The sequence below is a fragment of the Chanodichthys erythropterus genome, chromosome 21, assembly GCF_024489055.1.
Source record: "Chanodichthys erythropterus isolate Z2021 chromosome 21, ASM2448905v1, whole genome shotgun sequence".
In the NCBI taxonomy this organism is placed as follows: domain Eukaryota; kingdom Metazoa; phylum Chordata; class Actinopteri; order Cypriniformes; family Xenocyprididae; genus Chanodichthys; species Chanodichthys erythropterus.
The window spans coordinates 10711025-10729097 of NC_090241.1; the positions used below are offsets into that span (position 1 = coordinate 10711025).

At 39.8% G+C, this 18073-nt stretch overlaps 1 protein-coding gene across 5 annotated transcripts in view; it reads right to left on the reverse strand.

Moving 5' to 3' along the window:
• The window catches only part of ptprfa (protein tyrosine phosphatase receptor type Fa), a 274429-nt gene that overhangs the window by 203189 nt on the left and 53167 nt on the right, over positions 1-18073 (reverse strand). For 4 of the 5 annotated variants that reach the window (XM_067374747.1, XM_067374746.1, XM_067374745.1 and 1 more), the window contains exon 1: positions 6195-6414. The exons of the other annotated variant lie outside the window; for it this stretch is intronic. The gene's annotated coding sequence lies outside the window, so the exon portion shown is untranslated. Of the gene's footprint in view, positions 1-6194; positions 6415-18073 lie in introns of those variants that run through there. 5 annotated transcript variants of the gene reach the window in all.

Sequence of the window (18073 nt, forward strand, 5' to 3'; positions counted from 1 at the left end):
CACCATTGACTTTTGACTTTAGTCCAGGTTTGAGTTGGTCTATGGCGCAGTCTATTTTTAGCTCCTTAAAATAGCAATGCACCAGCAATGCGCCTGAACACACCTCTTTTTTAGACCAGCACACCCATGGGCACACTAACTGGCGCAAATGCATTTACTAATTTAAGGACGTGGCGCTGAACGGGAAAACGCGAACGGCGCCGGACACAAACTAGCAAACACACTTGCGCTGCGCCTTGCGTCGCATTGCGCCGGGTGTGTTATAGGGCCCTTGGTCTTGTGATTGCTTAACAGTATCATATCTTATAAATATAAAACTCCACACTTTGAATTTTTACTGCAGTAGGTTTTTTTTGTGTGTGCTGCACTAATTTGTTTCGATTTGTCCTCAAGAGGCTGCACCAGCCTCAACAGCGCAATCTTGTTACAGTTAGTACATAGTACATTATAGGGGTGTAAATCAGACGGTTCATCACGATACGATACAATATTGATTATTATAGCCAGCGATACAATAGTTGCCTCAAAATATTCTGTGAAATGATTATGATACAATTTGATTCAGGGATATATCAATCGATATTATGATATTACATAGTTATATTTTATTACTTTTATTAAGTTAAAAATCTGCTGAAAAACAAGTAAATATATTTTCATTGTAAAAATATAGTTTTATTGTATATTGATGTATAGTGCAGCTTTTTAATGAAGCAAGCGCTCCTATGCAACAGTTTATTTCTTTTAACAGTTTTAAACTTCAGTTACTGTGCGTGTAAGGAACAATTCATAGTGTTCTCTTCTCCAGTGTTCTGATCTAACAGACACCCGGTAGAAAGTAACATGATTTAGAAACCGCAATAAACTCAAGATGAAGTCCTTAAAACCATAGACCTTAAGAAGACTGAATTCAGTGGCCTATTTGTGCACTGTCTAAGATGTGTTTGCACGCTGCTCGTGTGTCCTTCTGCAATGCTTCAAACACGAGCAAATGATAAACTTTTGAGAAGATTCAGCACCCAATCGGACAGTGACAGCTGCATCAACTGTCCCGAGCGTCTTTTGCGAGCTCTGAAAGGTAGTTTAAAAGAGAATGCACACCTTGGAGAAAATGCATATAGATTGACATTGCGTGAAAATGTGGAGAGTGTGAAAACAAAGGTGCCCCTTAAATATATAAATATAGCCTACAGCCTACATCGCATCGTTAGACATATAATCAATGTATCGAACTTTATTGATGTACTGTTACGCCTCTAGTACATTATATATTATTATCCACTATCATTCACTATCAGAATAATTCTTGCGTTTTGGTGATTCCCTAATTCTTTATTTTATTTTATTTTTTGTTACTGACATTTTAATCAGGCTACTTGTAAAATTCACTTTCACTTACTCCTTTAAAAAATCCACTTGTCCTCGGACAAGCATTAATGTCGAGCCCTGATTATGATGTCATGCTAATTGGGGCTTACATGGAATTTTTGTATGTTTAAATATGCACGTCACACTGCATGACTATTTAAAATTAAATTGGTGAAGAGGAAAAGATTAAAAAGGGTGAAAAACTTGATGACCAGTTACAAGACCTAAAATATACACTTTTCCTTAAACATTAAGCCTACAGTACAGTCTTGATGTTGTCAATATACAAATGTTAGTGTACACATCATGTACCATCCACCTAGCATAAAAACTTACAAAAATAAAAAATAGATCTAATTATCTACAAAGTCTGAAAGGAGTTTGTACTCTAAGTTGTTCAAGCTAAATTAATTGAAAAGTTTAATGCTCAGGGTTAATCTGAATGTTTGAGGAATAACACTACAGTGGTGCTTTGCAAGCTCTGTAATTACTACAGATGTATCCTATTTCATAAGGGGGAAAAGTACAGAGCTGCTCACCAATCAAAGTTCTCAGGTCAAAGAAGATGAAAGTTTGCAGATTCACACATCTGCTTTTGAAGTTTTCAAAGGAAGGACAGATGGTTGATTTTCAAGATTGTATCGCCACTTTTAAAGCAACAAACTGAAAATAGCAGCCCAGAATAATGCTGTTAAATGCTTGCCGCCTTTCGCTCGACACACTGTGGCTGTGATAACAGAAATAACAGACAGAGAGGCAGTTTCAGTTGATGGGACTGTAAATCACAACGAACAGAAATTTAAATGCTAATTAAAATGGGTTTATTTTGAACTCCTCTTTAGAGGTTCATGATGGATGGACTTTGAATTTTCCATCAAAGAGAGCAATAAACAGCAAATGCAGTCTTTATAAGCCAAACAAATTACTGTCGCCACTGCTGACAGTGGTTTCATTCACATCCAAGTGAGATGAAACGTTCAGAGGAAACCCCCTGGACTCTGTATCTGTTATGTGTCCATCCTCCAATGACATGTAGGGGAGGTATTCATGAAACAATAAGCTTTTCTTCATTCAGATTTTTTTTTTTTATCCAAAATAACTTGCTACAAAGAAAATCCTATGGTCCAATCTGAGGTCAAGTGCCTTGAACACTGAAAAGTAAAATAACTTTTGCAGAGCCTTTGGTTCAGAAAAGAACTTTCCTTCCAAACTATTTTATAGGGTTGACTTACTATTTGGTTCTTTAAATATTTTGATGTTTATAGGTTCTTCGAATCACTGTAATGGACATAAATATAGATTGAAACAGGACAACTGAAGCATCAGGGGTTCGTAGATGGTTTGTAAAAAAAAAAAAATCATGGGAATTTCAAGTTCTTAAAAAGCACCCATGTATAAAATGGTAGCTGACAAAAAAAACAGGACATGAACTTTTCAAGATTTTAAGTACAAATAATTTATCCATCCTCATGTTGTTCTCAACCTGCATGCATTTATTTCTTCTTTAAACCTTTTTGACATGTTTTTTTTTTTTTTTTTTTTTTTTTTTAAATCCACTGACTTTTAGTGTAGAGATTATAAAAAAACAAAAAATGAATGTAAGCCATTACCATATTTTTTTTATCAAAGATTTTTGGAGAGGGTTACACATTGTCCTGTAGTATATTTTTAAATGTGTAATGACCCTAGAAATAAAAACCTTATTTTTTGCATGTATACCTCTGAAATGGTGGAAAAGAGATAAATATTAATGAATATATTGTTGGAAGCTGGTAAAACGACTTTTGCCAGGAAATGGTTGTCACAGGAGAGCCCAACTCTAAATGCATGGAAATTGCAAAAGACATTTACAAAATGGAAAGGATAACAGCATTTGTTAACCATGAACTGGAACAATTTACACTGCAATGGGAAAAATGTAGTAACTACATAACACACCATAGGCCTGATTTTATTTTCACAAAATCAATGCTTATGATTTACATAAAGCTTATATATATATATATATATATATATATATATATATATATATATATATATATATATATATATATATATATATAAATATATATACAACTTGCTCATTTGGGCTTTTAAACCAACAACTACTTGAGCCACAGCAACTCAATGACCAGTGCATATCACAACAATCATTTAATCATGTGCAAGAGCACCAATGACAGGTCAAACAACAAAGATCCACACAGCAAACAACACTGCATTAGTGACAAACCCCTAAACTCCTGTGCAGCCAGCCTGACTGACATAGGACATGATGAACGTCCCCCTATAAACAGACACTTGAATGAATCGTAAAACACACCACTGAAATGGGCCGGTCGAACCTCTGGAGGGACGAGAGAGGTCACAGATTGTGTTCAAAAGGCCAGCGAGGTCAAGATCCCTAACTACTGCTTTTATTGTTCCATCTGGGGACTAAACAAAGCCACAAACTGCCTCTCTGTACTGATGTCTTCGTCTTGTCCCACCTCTCTTGAATGTCTCCTTCTCAGTCATTATGAACGAGAGCAACCTGTTGGTGGTCCATGTAGTAACATGCAAGCCACAGAGAAAGAGCAAAAAGTGAGGAAGCAAGTGAGAGAGAGAGGCCGATATGCTGGCGGCGACTGAATGGATGGCATTGCAGCAGGGCAGGACTGTGGGATTAGACGAGACAATGGTATGCTTGAAAGACGTAAGCCTCTCTGTGTGAAATAGAATCACTCCCTGGGGACAAGACTGCCTTCCCCGCTGAACAAAGTGAGACAGACATCCTAGTTCCCGCTGACTTCTCTCCAAAAAGACACTTTGATAACACCATTCAATCACGGCAGAGGAAAAGTTCCCCAGTTCAATCTATATGGCCCTGTTTCATAATATATATAAGTAAAATTCACTTTAAAGAAGGGGTCTCAAACTATTGGCCCATGAGATTGTTTCATACGTTAGTAGTTTATTCGGCCCACAAATTGTTTTTTGGTTTTGCCTTTTACCTGTTATCCTGTAGTTTTCTTATAAATTATTATAAAGTAGTCTAATATATAATTATCCATGACTTATTACAGGTCTCACACAAATGAAAACGTGCAATTGTATCCTAGGTGACAACAACAAACAAGCCTGCGGGTTCGCTTCTGTCAAAAAAATAGAAAAGGTTGGTTACGTGTATGCGTTGGCACCGCTTTTGTGTGTCAGATTGATCATTCACTCATTATTCACTATATAGCAAATGCCATTTATATGTGGACTATATAAGTGCACTATATAGGGGAAAGAAAAATTGCAGCTTTACTGGACATATTCGGTACAAGTGCGATGTGATAAATCATCACAATCAAAAAAGCGGTATATACTAAATGCCTGTATAACTGTATATAATCAAAATTAATGTTTGTATAAAGTTATTTGTATTTGTTGTAACTGTTCAACTGGCCACTAATGAAGAACATCATATGACTAGTGGCAATTTGATTTTGAGAACCCTGCTTTTAAGAAAAACTTTAACCACCCTGTGAATAATTATACACATACATACTCATGCACTCCATTCCACTGTGCATTCCAAGTAATATCAATCAAACTGCAGTTGGGTTGTTTTGATTAAGTAATAATAACTACAAAAAATACAGGTAACTTACAAAATTAAAGTTGTGACTTATTTAATTTATTTAAAATTAACATTGAGATTATGTTTTTTTTTTTTATATATTAAAAGTTTGTTTTTTTGGCAAAAGCAGATAACTCCACATTTCAGTTAAACAAAACCAAGTAATTGCATTTTAAACATACTCAAACTCACACACACACACACAGAAACTAACAGATCGGCACACACACACACACACACACACACGGGCACGCACGCACGTGCGCGCACACACACATACATAAACGCAAAACGACAACCAAGGGTTCAGCATGTAAGACGTGTATGGTGTACATGGACTTGCAGGAGTCAAAATTATAAATCCTTGATCTCTTTTAGTCTGCTTTGACGAAACTCCCCTCAGCTAGCGCGCCTTTTTGAAGTGACTAGAAGCCTTGTCACCTGATCTGAATACTGCGGGTTATAAAAGTTATGATGTAGGCCTAAATTAATCAATTTTATTCTGTAGGTCACTACTCAAATACATTTGTGACATTGATCAGGTGAAGAAGTCAGATTTCAAGATGCCCATTGTAACTTTCTCAAATCATGCTGGAGAACACGATCATCAGGTTTTATCCATGCCAACTTGCTTGCAGTGATTTTGTATTAAAATTCAAAATTACCTTATATACCAAATTAGATAATTAGAATGCAACATAGAAGCACCTTCACTAGTGGGACTTTTGGACCCCACTGAAGTTAACAAGTTCATAATTTTTGTACATTACAAACTGCGCCAGTTCACATACTCTCTGTAAAACATTTCCAGGAAACACAGGGTGCAATTTTACAATATCCCCATAATTCAATCTAAATTATACATTCAACCAGACTAATTAAAAAAAAATCTTACATAACACCCTCAGAAAAAGTAGCGTCTGAGGTGGATATTATGCTCAAGTAGAATGAACAGAGAGATTTACATGTAAGACTGAGAAAATCAGTCGCCACAGGACAGCTGTGATTCTGCTAATGGTTTCTCCTAAGCCCCCAGTGTGTTTGTGTACAACAGCAAAGGAAGGTGCACAGAGGAGATGAGAGAGTGCACCACTAACAAGACCCTCATTTAAGTGCAAATGATAGAATATTATTATGAAAAGTAAAGGTTGAGCCAAGCAGATCATGCACACTATCACTATTACTATGAGCAGAAATCCAATGTATGTGCACCACTTACCCATATGAAGAAAACCATCCAAAGGAAATTAGTCTATGAGTTTAGGAAATCCCTGGAATTCTAGTGAATCCAAACCCCAGTCCTGAAGAGGAAGGCTACTGCAAGTGTACAGCAAGTGTCTAATCCATATATCAGGCACTGCGCAGGCGGCGTTACTCTGTCTGAGCTCTTAGCTGGGACAGAAGCACGAGTGTCTCTGGGGACAGACGCACGGTTTCTGAGACTGTGTGAACAAGACTAATTCAGGCACAAGCAAAATCCGTCAGGTGTTGAATTACAACAAGGGCTGAGGGAGGGGCTTTGTCTCCCTAGCCAATCAGAGAAGTGGGCTATTGTTTGATTTTGCACAGGTAAATGAGGTGGCCCCTCCTGTTCTTACCTGGCAGCAGACCAACAGGTAACTGGGGGCAGTATAGGGACACTGAAACGGGCTGGCTTGTTTTTTATAAAGTAGGTAGACAGACAGACTGGCTGGCAGAAAAGTTGTTGTTGAGATAAAGAACTCTTTAAGTAGAACATGCTGACTGATTCTGAACACAGTCAGAGTTGTTCGTCTGACCTGTGAGCTGTCGTAAAGATAACACTAATAAAACCAACAAAAGGATGTAAAATGTAACACAATTTGTTGCTTAGAGTAAAGAACTAGATTTGGAAAACAAGACTTAGAAAAATATACTTAAACATCCAAACATTAGAATTGACACAAAAAAAATTCATGATTAACAAGTACAGACGAAATTGAAATCCCCACCAGGTAAATTTGCCACTAATGTGCATAAAGGAATACATTTCCTTTTATTCTGATTCAATATATCAGCTAAACAACTGGAAAATGCTTTTGCGTGGTAGCAAATAAATGCTAGATTGCACATTCAGAGTCATTATTCCAAAACGTGACAACTCCACAGCTTTCAATTGAGTTCACTAGCTGTTCTCCTACAGATCTTGCCACAGTTACCAAATGATGATAAATAATCTTCACAATGAAGAAAATATTAAACAATACAATAAAGCAGTATTTTATTTTGTGAAAAAGAAGCCCTCACATGAGCAATTAGAGAAAACTTGCACTTAAAACCAAACACAATTTTTGCTTCAATGCACATAATGAACTTTGTGAGAAACCTGAACACTATAATGAACACTAAGAAACCTTTTTTTTTGTTTTTATATTAAAATTGAATGTTCGAATCTGATTGGTTGACTGATTAGTAAATTAGTAAAATTACTATTTGAATTAGTAAAATAGTTTAGCAACTTAAGATACATGACTCACCAGCGAGGTGATAACTGTGCGGTTCTTGAGATTTTGCTATTAGTAGAGACACTGCTGCCGTTAGAGACGCATAGATCAGGTAGGCTAATTCATATGCTGCTTATTCTCTCTCTGTATCTCTGTCTCTCTCTCTCTCTCAACTGCGTTAGTAACTGTATCATCCATTACTATTTTTGTCATGATCACTATCATCAAAGATGATTGGCAGTTAGCATACAGTTTGGATTGGCGGTATGGTTCTGTTCTGGGCAAATGTCCCTATCCTTCCATGCAGCCTAGCATGGATAACAGTAGGGAGGGTCGCGAAAACCCTCCTTAGGGTAAACAGAACAGAAGCAAGTATTGCAATATCATTAATTTTCTTAATGACATTAATTAATGTAACAACATAATTGAAGAAGTGAGTTTGATCAAAAGAAATATCAGAAGAGCAAGTCCTGACTGGACAAAGGAGGAGCTAGGGATGGAGGAGGGTAATAAGCTCCTGAGCAATGCGCTAAAGCTGCTGATAATACTGAATGGACTATATATATACACAAATGTGGTGATGAGTCTTATTTCTATAGGTCAATGTGAATCAGCTGAGTGTCAGCTGATGAGAGCTTGACTAACGTGACCTGCCAGAACTAACACTATACGCTTGATTTCTGAAATGACGTTTTGGAATTATCAACAGAGGCTTCGGATGAGATGCGTAAGAAATTAGTCCACACAAGAGTCTTTTAAGTACAAAAACCTCACAAATGTTTTGAAATACAACATCAGGTCAGTGTCTTGAGGTGTGGTAACTGTAGTATAAGCGAAATAATTGACTCCGGGCTGTTGAATTCTTAGAAAATAATGCACACCCAATTATTTGTCAATTATTCCTTACTTAATGCAATTATAGAATAGTTGGAAGTAGTTAGCATGTCAGTGTGCAAATGCAAATGTGTGTGTGCACACCTGAAATACGATCAAGTATTAAAAGAGGATTCTTTTTCACATAAGTGTAGCTCTGTTCAATCATTTCAAAAGCTCACCACTAGAGCACTTAGATTTCTAAATAATGTACAATGACAGCATATTGAGTCTGCATCTCACAGCTCTAACGCTCAAACCCCTGAACCACCTGTCAAACATACATGTTTCCCTACAGAAACCAATTACTCCTGAACAGGACTGCTGGGTATTCTAGCTACAGTGCTTGGACTATTAATTAATGTGTTTTGACTAAGAAAAATGAGGCAGAATTAAATTACAGATGTATCATTTTTCATTAAACTTCTGGTTGATGGAAGGGCTCTTCAAAACAGGAAAGCTAATGCCAGGGGAAAAAAATAACCTGCAGAAAAATAAGACCACATCTCCCTCAAAAGCATAGATTTCTGGTCTCTGCATACATTCAGTTTTCATTAAAGCAAGCTTCTATGGTATATTTTTTTTCCAAATAAAGGAAATACATATAATATCTGAATGAAATGTTACTAAATAAAGATAAATCATTAATCTGTTTTCACCAGCTGCCACCCACCATTCATAGCATTCAGCAGTACAGTCATTGAGCAACCGCCAAATGCAAGTACATTCTGGCTTTGTTAAATCGGCTGGTAACTTTTTAGGAAGTGGATGGATTATATATAAAATAAACATAATAGTGATATAAGATTGATAGTCTGACCTTTGCCATTACTGATCACACCAAAGTGATGTGAGTGATTCTTATATTTTTTGGAGGTAATTTATTCACAGACTAAGTAATATTTTCATGTTTATTTGTATTTACTTTTTCATAAGAGTGTATATGATTATATATGATCAATTGTTCAAAATTGATTGTGCTATTTACTGCCAACAACAGAAATGTAGATTTTGAAATGTTAAAATGTGATTATGCATGCATCTATTGGAAAAAAAAAAAAAAAGAAGCAGCTAATTCTGGACCCTGTGTGTGTGTACTTGTGGGTGTCATGTGTAACATAAATTCAAATGTAGACTACAACTTGCAAGAAAATGCAATTATGAAATGAGACACTCTACACAGTTTCAGGGCAGGCAGTGCATTGAATCACAAACACACACACACACACACACACACACACACACACACACACACACACACACACACACACTCACACTCACACAGGCATCGAGAACAGGCACTAGTCACGTAATGCACAAACCAAAACTGAAGCCACGATTCTTGTTTTTTTTAATAGTACTGTCATTATGTCACGTAATTCTACAAATGCACAGGCTCGAGTTTCACTTCAAACCTCACACATGTCCACATGAGTTCAAGGAAGATGTTTGTGACACTGCTCTGATCTTCTCTTCATTCTAGCTTAAGCTTTCAATCTAAAGGACTGTCATCTGAGAGGACAAAAGCACCTGCTGTTAGCAAAATGTGATTCAATTTGTGCAAATCCTTGGGAAAAAATGAGACAACTGAGCTACAGCTGCCTCTTTTCATTCAAGCATGGTTGGCATGTACTGGAAAATGGTGATATAAGAATTTCCTTCCAGCACATCAGACTTGTAAAGCTACTTTACTGTGGGTAAATTAGCTTGCTAATTGGTAATGTGGGTTTCATGTCATGTAATGTGCATGTAAGCAAGTCTTGCTTGGAATAATGTGGCAATGAATCACACCAGATGAACAAGCCAGGGAATCTCACACATGCAAGCCCTGTGACAGTACTACTGCAGTGGTGCAAAGTCTCTGGCTATAATCCACCAGTTTTCATGCTTGCTAAATTCTGACAGACTCTTTTTCGAATTAGAAAATTAATGCTGTTTCATTCTCTTGATCCGCAAGTGTCTTCTCTGTAATCCTCACTCTGAGAAGGATTGCGTTCATGAGAATGACCCAAACCATGGGGTAATCTGGTTGTCTAAATTGGCAGTCGTATCAAAGTGACAAATACATCAACAAATCCTGCCAAAAGGTCCTCTGGGGCTGCAAGACAATTGTGTTTACAGACACTTGAGATATTACATAACTTTTTCTCTGTTTTTCTAGGACGTAACGATCAGTGAATGCAACTCTGACACAAATGTAGGAAAGTGTAGAAATACCTGTGTTATAAGATAACTAAATGAAACGTCTCAGGTTACGCCTGTAACCATGGTTCCCTGAGAACAGGGAACGAGACGCTGCGTCCAAAGCGCTAGGGGGAATGCCTTCACGTGAACCGGTGTCTGAGACACATATCCAATCTCAGCAATATCATATTGACATCATAACAATGTGACCTGCATGTATATAAGGGGTGCCCAAACAACATGTCATCCGCTTATCGTCTGAAGGGACTGTAAGCAGGCGGTCCCCCAAAGCATGGCTAAGAGATGCAGCGTCTCGTTCCCTGTTCTCAGGGAACCATGGTTACATGCGTAACCTGAGACGTTCTCTTTCGAAAGGGAACTTGTGCTGCATCCAATGCGCTAGGGGAACTTCGGTACCTAGTCGGTATTGAAATTTTAAAAACGGGAAGCTTTGAGCGCTGTTGAGTGGATTCGTAAACATCTCTGATTGGCCGTTGTTTTCACGGCTCATCAGATATGTCTGTGATAGGCTTCAATGATCAACGCTGTAAAAACGTTGTAAATAGTCATCAATTAATCTCTTCACTAAGCACTTACACAGATACACACGGGAGCGTTTGAAAGCAGGCGTCTATCACGGATCGGTCCACTGTTAGACGCCTGCTTTCAATTGCTCGCACTCCCACTTTCAAAACGTTTTCAAATTCAAACACTTCCGTGTGCTTTCAAATGCTCCCACGCGTTGATCATTGTAGCCAATCACAGGCATATCCGATGAGCGCGTCAACACAATGGCCAATCAGAGATGTTAATGAATCCGCTCAACAGAGCTCAAAAAGTCACGTTTTTAAAATTTCAGTACCGATAGGTACCGAAGTCGGTATTTTTGACAACATTATATACAAGTTCTGCCATGCTGAGGGGAGAGCATGCCATGCATGGCAGTGACAACTGTCAGCATCCGGCAAATTCAAATGAAATGCCAGACCCACTCACCCTATGGGTTACAAATGAGCTGTCAGTGACAGCGCACCCAGCGGTCAAAGCCTCAGCTACAAGCCTCAAAGCGTCCTCCATATCTTACACATTAAGGCCTACCAAGGCCGAAACCAAGGCCTGGAACCAACCACTTCAAAAGGTTCCTTTAAGGGAGCATGGCTAGGGGGCCAGAAGGAACCCCAGCCGGTCACTTCTCAGGAGAACACAATCAACCCCAAATGCCACCAGGGAGGCTGACCTGGCTAGTAACCTAGTCTGCCAACAACCTGTCTTTTTCCTCAGAAACAGAATCTCTAGACACAGAAGTCTCACAAAGAGACATCCAGAAAGAGGGACTGCAGTAAGGGCAGTAGACCTTCGCAGGACTCAGCGAAGTGCTATCGACCCTTGCAAGCGAGGGGAGTTACTCTGCTCAATCCTAGGATATACAAAGCACCAATGTTTCAAGGCGCTAAGGAGACCGTGCACTCTTAAAAGGAACTCTTACAAGGGGAATACTCACAGCCTAAGAGCTGATCTAACTGGGAGGTTTCGAGAGAAGCCTTCAACCACTGACCAGGCTTAGGAAGCTAAGTACTTATGTCCACTCTCAGAGTGTAGAGAGTACCAGCTCGACCTATCAGGTCGACCAGGCTATAAACTATAAACAAAGGTGAAAAACGTTAGGCAACACAGCAACACGCAGAAGCATGCAGTCTCAGGGAGGCCGGAAGGCCAACCACCTAATAACAAGACCCTGCTGACCGATACCCAGCTGCTGGGAACTCACAACAGGGAGGCCTACTGTGGCCAACCACCTGGTACCGAGTCTAGACTGGCAGAGAATTAACCATACTGTGAGAAATTCACCTCGAAAGGAGCCTACTAAGGCCACGCATCTCAATGGCAAACGTTCACTGGCTGACTGTGGCCATTGCTGGCTGCCATACACCTACTTATTAGTGGCTGGGTCTCAGAGAGGCCTGTTAAGGCCTGCTGCCCGAAACTAGCTGCTAAGGCCAGCAGCCTGATAGCAAATAGCTAGATAGCTGTCCAAAGCCTACACCTTGGGCTTACCCATAGGGAAGCCTGCTGTCTTCCAGAGCGGCCTGCTAAGGCCAACAAGCTGAAAACGAGCAACAGCCAGATGCCAGATGCCCATACTGCTGGGGACTCAACCTCAAAGAGGCCTGCTAAGTCCTGCCATCTGAAGCAAGCCCACTTCTAAGTGGCTAAAACATTCTAAAAATACCCACACAAAAGGGAGCTCGCTCACAGAGAGGCCTCTTAAGGCCTACTCATTCAAAAACAAAGCTTGCTAGCTGAGCTTTTACATACCAAAGTACTGGGGACTCGCTAACAGGGAGGCCTGCTAAGGCCAGCTACCTCACAGAGCATGTGCTGGCTGCTAGGGGACCAACATGGTGGGAACTCACTGTGAGAGGGGGCCTGTTAAGACCTACTACCCTATAGCGAGTCTAATAGCAGAGATAGTTTACTATTCAAACAACGCCTGGGACCTACCACATCGCCAACGAGCGCTGTACTCAGTAAAAGCACTTTTTACCCTTAAAGCAAGGGGAGTACAAACATACACCAACATGCCCTGGAGGAGGCCCACCTGGGCCTACTACTCCAGATGAACATACGCATCAGCTCGTGACAATGCTGAGCTACAAGGGTACATACTAAATGACCAGCCCGCAATGAAGGTCAAATACCACTCGACCTGAGCCACAATGGTGCAGGGCAGATAACAACAGGGTTATAAGTGAAGCACTCAGAAAACACCTTGTTTGCAAGGGAGTACTATCTGCCTAAGCCTGAGAAAAATCTCAGGGTGGAGGCCAACCACAAAGACTCCATCATGACAGAAATAATATCTGTACTCAACCCCAGGGGAATAGGGGCTTTCATAGAAAAAGTACCCACACTCAATCCAACACTTTGGAACAGTGGTCTAAAGAAATACATTAGTATTTTAAATAGATACAAGACCTGGTAACAGTTCCACCTGCGGCCACAGGGTGGTGACCTCCACCATAGAAACATGGTGTCCCCCACCCTTACAAGCCTGAAAGGATCTTCTCACTATCAAAGCCAAAGGCAGGCCAACAGAATCATAATACTCATTACCGGCCCAGCCACAGGCCTAATGAAAGAAGAGCCTGGGGTTGGAGAATGGAGCCTTCTGGTCACGTCCATGGCCCTTAGGTCGGGACGGGCAAGGCCCAACCTGTCTGTTTGAGGACTCAGACCTAAGCGGCATGCACGTCTTGAATGCCACTGGTCTAAGTCACACAGCAGTTCAGCCTGGTGTGTCTGCCACACAGCCCTTGTGTGCAGAGCAGCACAAGCCTGACCCGCAGTTGCGTATACCCTGCCATCTAAGCGAGATGTCACTTTAAGGGGCTTAGATGGCAGAGTCTGAGCTTTCAATGTCAATGTCCGCTCCTTTAATTATTTTTTGCAAGAAAAGTGCTGAATGAAAACATTTATTATTATTATTGTTATAATTATAATTATCAGACGGAAGCATTGACACATACCCATATTCCTTCCACAAACCCTACACAGGGAACAATGGTCTAAAAATAAATAATTTAGTATTTAAATAGTAACCAGACCTAAAACAGTTCGACCTGCGGCCACAGGGTGGCAACCTAACACCATGGAAAACGATGGCTCTTCAGCCATCTCCTGCTCAGCTGGAAGTGAACTCACAGCTGGACCTGAGGATGCAGAAGACAATGCATCCTCTCCCAGCAGCTCACTCTCGCAAGCATGAGCGGTCACACCCCTCTCAAACTCCGGCGAGCTCCATCTGCAAGCCCCATGATCGGAGTCTTCGCCCTGCTTCAGCACGAGTGGGACCGAACCACCAAGCCCATATGCTGATCTTCCCTCGAGAAGAGACCCAGATCAGATCGGAGCGTTCTTAAAGGAACGCACTCACAGTTTGCATAGGCAGGTCCCTCGATAACTTAACATGCATGCTCTTCCCCAGACAGAGAACACACATCTTGTGTGTGTCATCTAGTGTCAGATAGCGATTCTCTGTTTATGTAATCTGTATGAAAAGAGAGCCATGTCAGAAATCTGTGATTCAGCTCATTATCCGCTAATGAGGCCACGTCCACGGAGCCAGTGCTATTCAGAGGCAAATACTGAGGCAATGCATGCATTCATTGTCTCAATCGTGTATTTATTGTCTTGAAAAGTGTTTATCTGGATGATATAACGATCTCTGACCTCTGTTAGTTCCTGGAGAGTCACATGGTTGTCCTTCTTTAGATTAATTTGTGGACTAAAGGTGTACAGAGTGCCCTCCAGCTGCAAGTATGAATTGAAAACACAGTATCCAGCGCTCATAGTGATGACAATAAATATTACTCCTGTGTATAGAAAATTGACATGAACATGAGAATCCATCAATATTTCTCAAAATGTGCATGCTTTTAAGATAAAAGGCTATATGAAATGCCATAGAGGTAACATAATTGTTCAGACACTTTGCATCACAGAAATACATTATATTCTAAAGAATATAATATAATACCATTATTTTAAATTGTAATAATATTTCACAGTGTTGTTGTTTTTTCTGTATGTTTGATATACACCATGAGCTTTAGACATGATCAATGTCTCACAGGTTTTTTCACAGCTTACCTGACTGAAAGAGCTCATTATTATGCAAGTCATTTCAGGTCATTGTTATGCGATTCTTTTGTCTTCTCAGGTGAGAATCACCCATTATTCATGATGATTCACACCTCCACGCATACTGTGTTTCTTGACAAAAAGTGTCTTACAAAATTTAAATCTCTCTATTGTTTTATATGAAGGAGTAGGCAGAATAATTTTTACATCATTCTGAAGCAAAAACTAGTCTACAACCTCCAATACCCAGAAGTCTTGTGAACACAGATTTAATATATAATTTTTGGCTTTATTTCAGTGACTTAAGTTTTTAGTTTTTTCAATAACCACGCATAAACGTCATTCCTTCAAAAACACAAACATGTACATACATGTTCCTCACATATTATTGTAGCCTAATTTGTGCTGAATACAGTGCAATGACACTTTTGTCATTTATATGTTTATGAACAACTGAAAAAAGCACGAATGTCAGGGCATGCCAAAACTTCTCCAGGGCCCCAAAAATCCTCAGACCCCAGAGGGTTAAGTTAACTGATATCAGGTCTGTAACATGATTAGCTATAAAAGGGATGTCTTAGAGAGGCAGAGTCTCTCAGAAGTAAAGATGGGCAGAGGCTCTCCAATCTGTGAAAAAGTGCGTAAAAAGATTGTGGAATACTTTAAAAACAATGTTTCTCAATGTCAAATTGCAAAGGCTTTGCAAATCTCATCATCTACAGTGCATAACATCAACAAAAGTTTCAGAGAAGCTGGAGAAATCTCTGTGCGTAAGGGACAAGGCCAAAGACCTTTATTGGATGCTCATGGTCTTCGGGCCCGAAGACGAAACTGCATCACTCATCGGCATGATTGTGTCAATGACATTACTAAATGGGCCCAGAAATACTTCCAGAAACCACTGTCGGTAAACACACTACACCGTGCCATCTGCAGATGCCAACTAAAGCTCTATCATGCATAAAGGAAGCCATATGTGAACATGGTCCAGAAGCGCCGTCATGTCCTGTGGGCCAAGGCTCATTTAAAATGGACTGTTTCAAAGTGTAAAAGTGTTCTATGGTCAGACCAGTCTAAATGTCACATTCTTGTTGGATAACGTGTCCTCCAGGCTAAAGAGGAGGGAGACCTCCCAGCATGTTATCAGTGTTCAGTACAAAAGCCAGCATCTCTGATGGTTTGGGGGTACATAAGTGCAAACGGTATGGGCAGCTTGCAAGGCAAAACCACATACTGCAGCTATTACAACAGCATGGCTTCGTTGTAGAAGAGTCCGGATGCTGAATTGACCTGCCTGCAGTCCAGATATTTCACCTATAGAGAACATTTGGTGCATCATTAAAGGAAAGACGACCACAAACTCTTCAGCAGCTGGAAACCCATATCAGGCAAGAATGGGACCAAATTCCAACACCAAAACTCCAGAAACTCATAACATTGATGCCCAGACATCTTCAAACTGTTTTGAAAAGATGAGGAGATGCTACACCATGGTAAACATGTCCCCGTCCCAACGATTTTGAGACCTGTAGCAAGCATCAAATTTGAAATGAGCACATTTTGGCATAAAATTGCAAAATTTCTGTTTAAACATTTATTATGTTATCTATGTTCTATTGTGAATAACATATAAAGTCTTTTAGTTTTCATTTTATTCAAATTCAAACATCCCAACATTTCTGGAATTCGTGTTTCAGTTAATGCAACGAAAATTATTCATGTTGTCCCAGCGCAAAATAATTAAGTAATATTTTGTTGTTTTAGGATCAATATCATAATGTGCACATCTGTGACAGTCACATGGCAGCATGTCTGATAGGGATTGTATAGTTAATACGTGATCTCTACAGAGTAGCGCATTGTTCGAAACGCATGTGATTCTTGGATTAATTACAAAATTTAAAAAGCAAAAGTTTATCATTTTCATGTGTTTTAGGTCCTGTCAGTTTAAACATTCAAGCAGTTTTAATTAACAAGAAGAGCTGTGCTCAATATGTCAGAGAGCACATTCATTTCTACCTCCAGTCACATTTACCCATGTCTGTCAACACAGTAATGCTCTGGGAGGTTAGCTTGCAAAAATATGATTGTCAGAGAAATCATTTATTTACACTAGGATTTCTGGAAAATGAAAGCACAGGGGATGTCGAACATACAGACACTGATGGCTCATCCCATTTCCACAGTAATCTGCTATAAGAAATTTCAGTTTAGCATACAGAATGTAAAAGCACAGGCCCTCAGTGACATAAACAAAAGGGATCTTGCCTCTGCAAGATATAGGGTGACAGTGGGGTGAGTTCACATCTGTTCTGATATACTGCTCCGCTCCCCAGGGCCAGAGGCTGTAGCAGACAGACACAGTGGCATGAATTCATAATGTTAATCAATGTGAAGGACGGCACACCCCACTGTGTCAGAGCAACAGATTCGCTTGATTTATGCCCATGCAGAGCACAGAGAAGAAGTGCCATTAGACGACACACAATGCATTGAGATTTCCCTTGTCCTAATTGCATACTCTCTCTCACCCAGCACAAACTGGGGTAATTACAGAGCTGCTGGTCATCCGGTGTGCTGTCCATACTCGGTCACATTTGTTAAGTCACATGACAATTGTCTTAGGACAGTGGTTCCCAAACTGGGGTATGTGAGGTGACAGAAGGAATACGTGAACAAAATGCTGAGTTTTGCCGTTCATATCGTTCTGTCCTACCTTAAAATAACATTAAACCCAAGCATGTATTTCTAGCAGACAAAATGCCATAAATACATAACATCCAATCAAACCTATGTTATCTTTTGTGGTCAAAAAATCTGACTGCATCCACACAAGCAGTGTGCATATGATATGTTGCGTGCAGAGTCTGTTGCCTTAGCAGATCATGCTAAATTACTACCGTTTTTGACAATGTAAAAGTGGGGATTTAGCACTTTG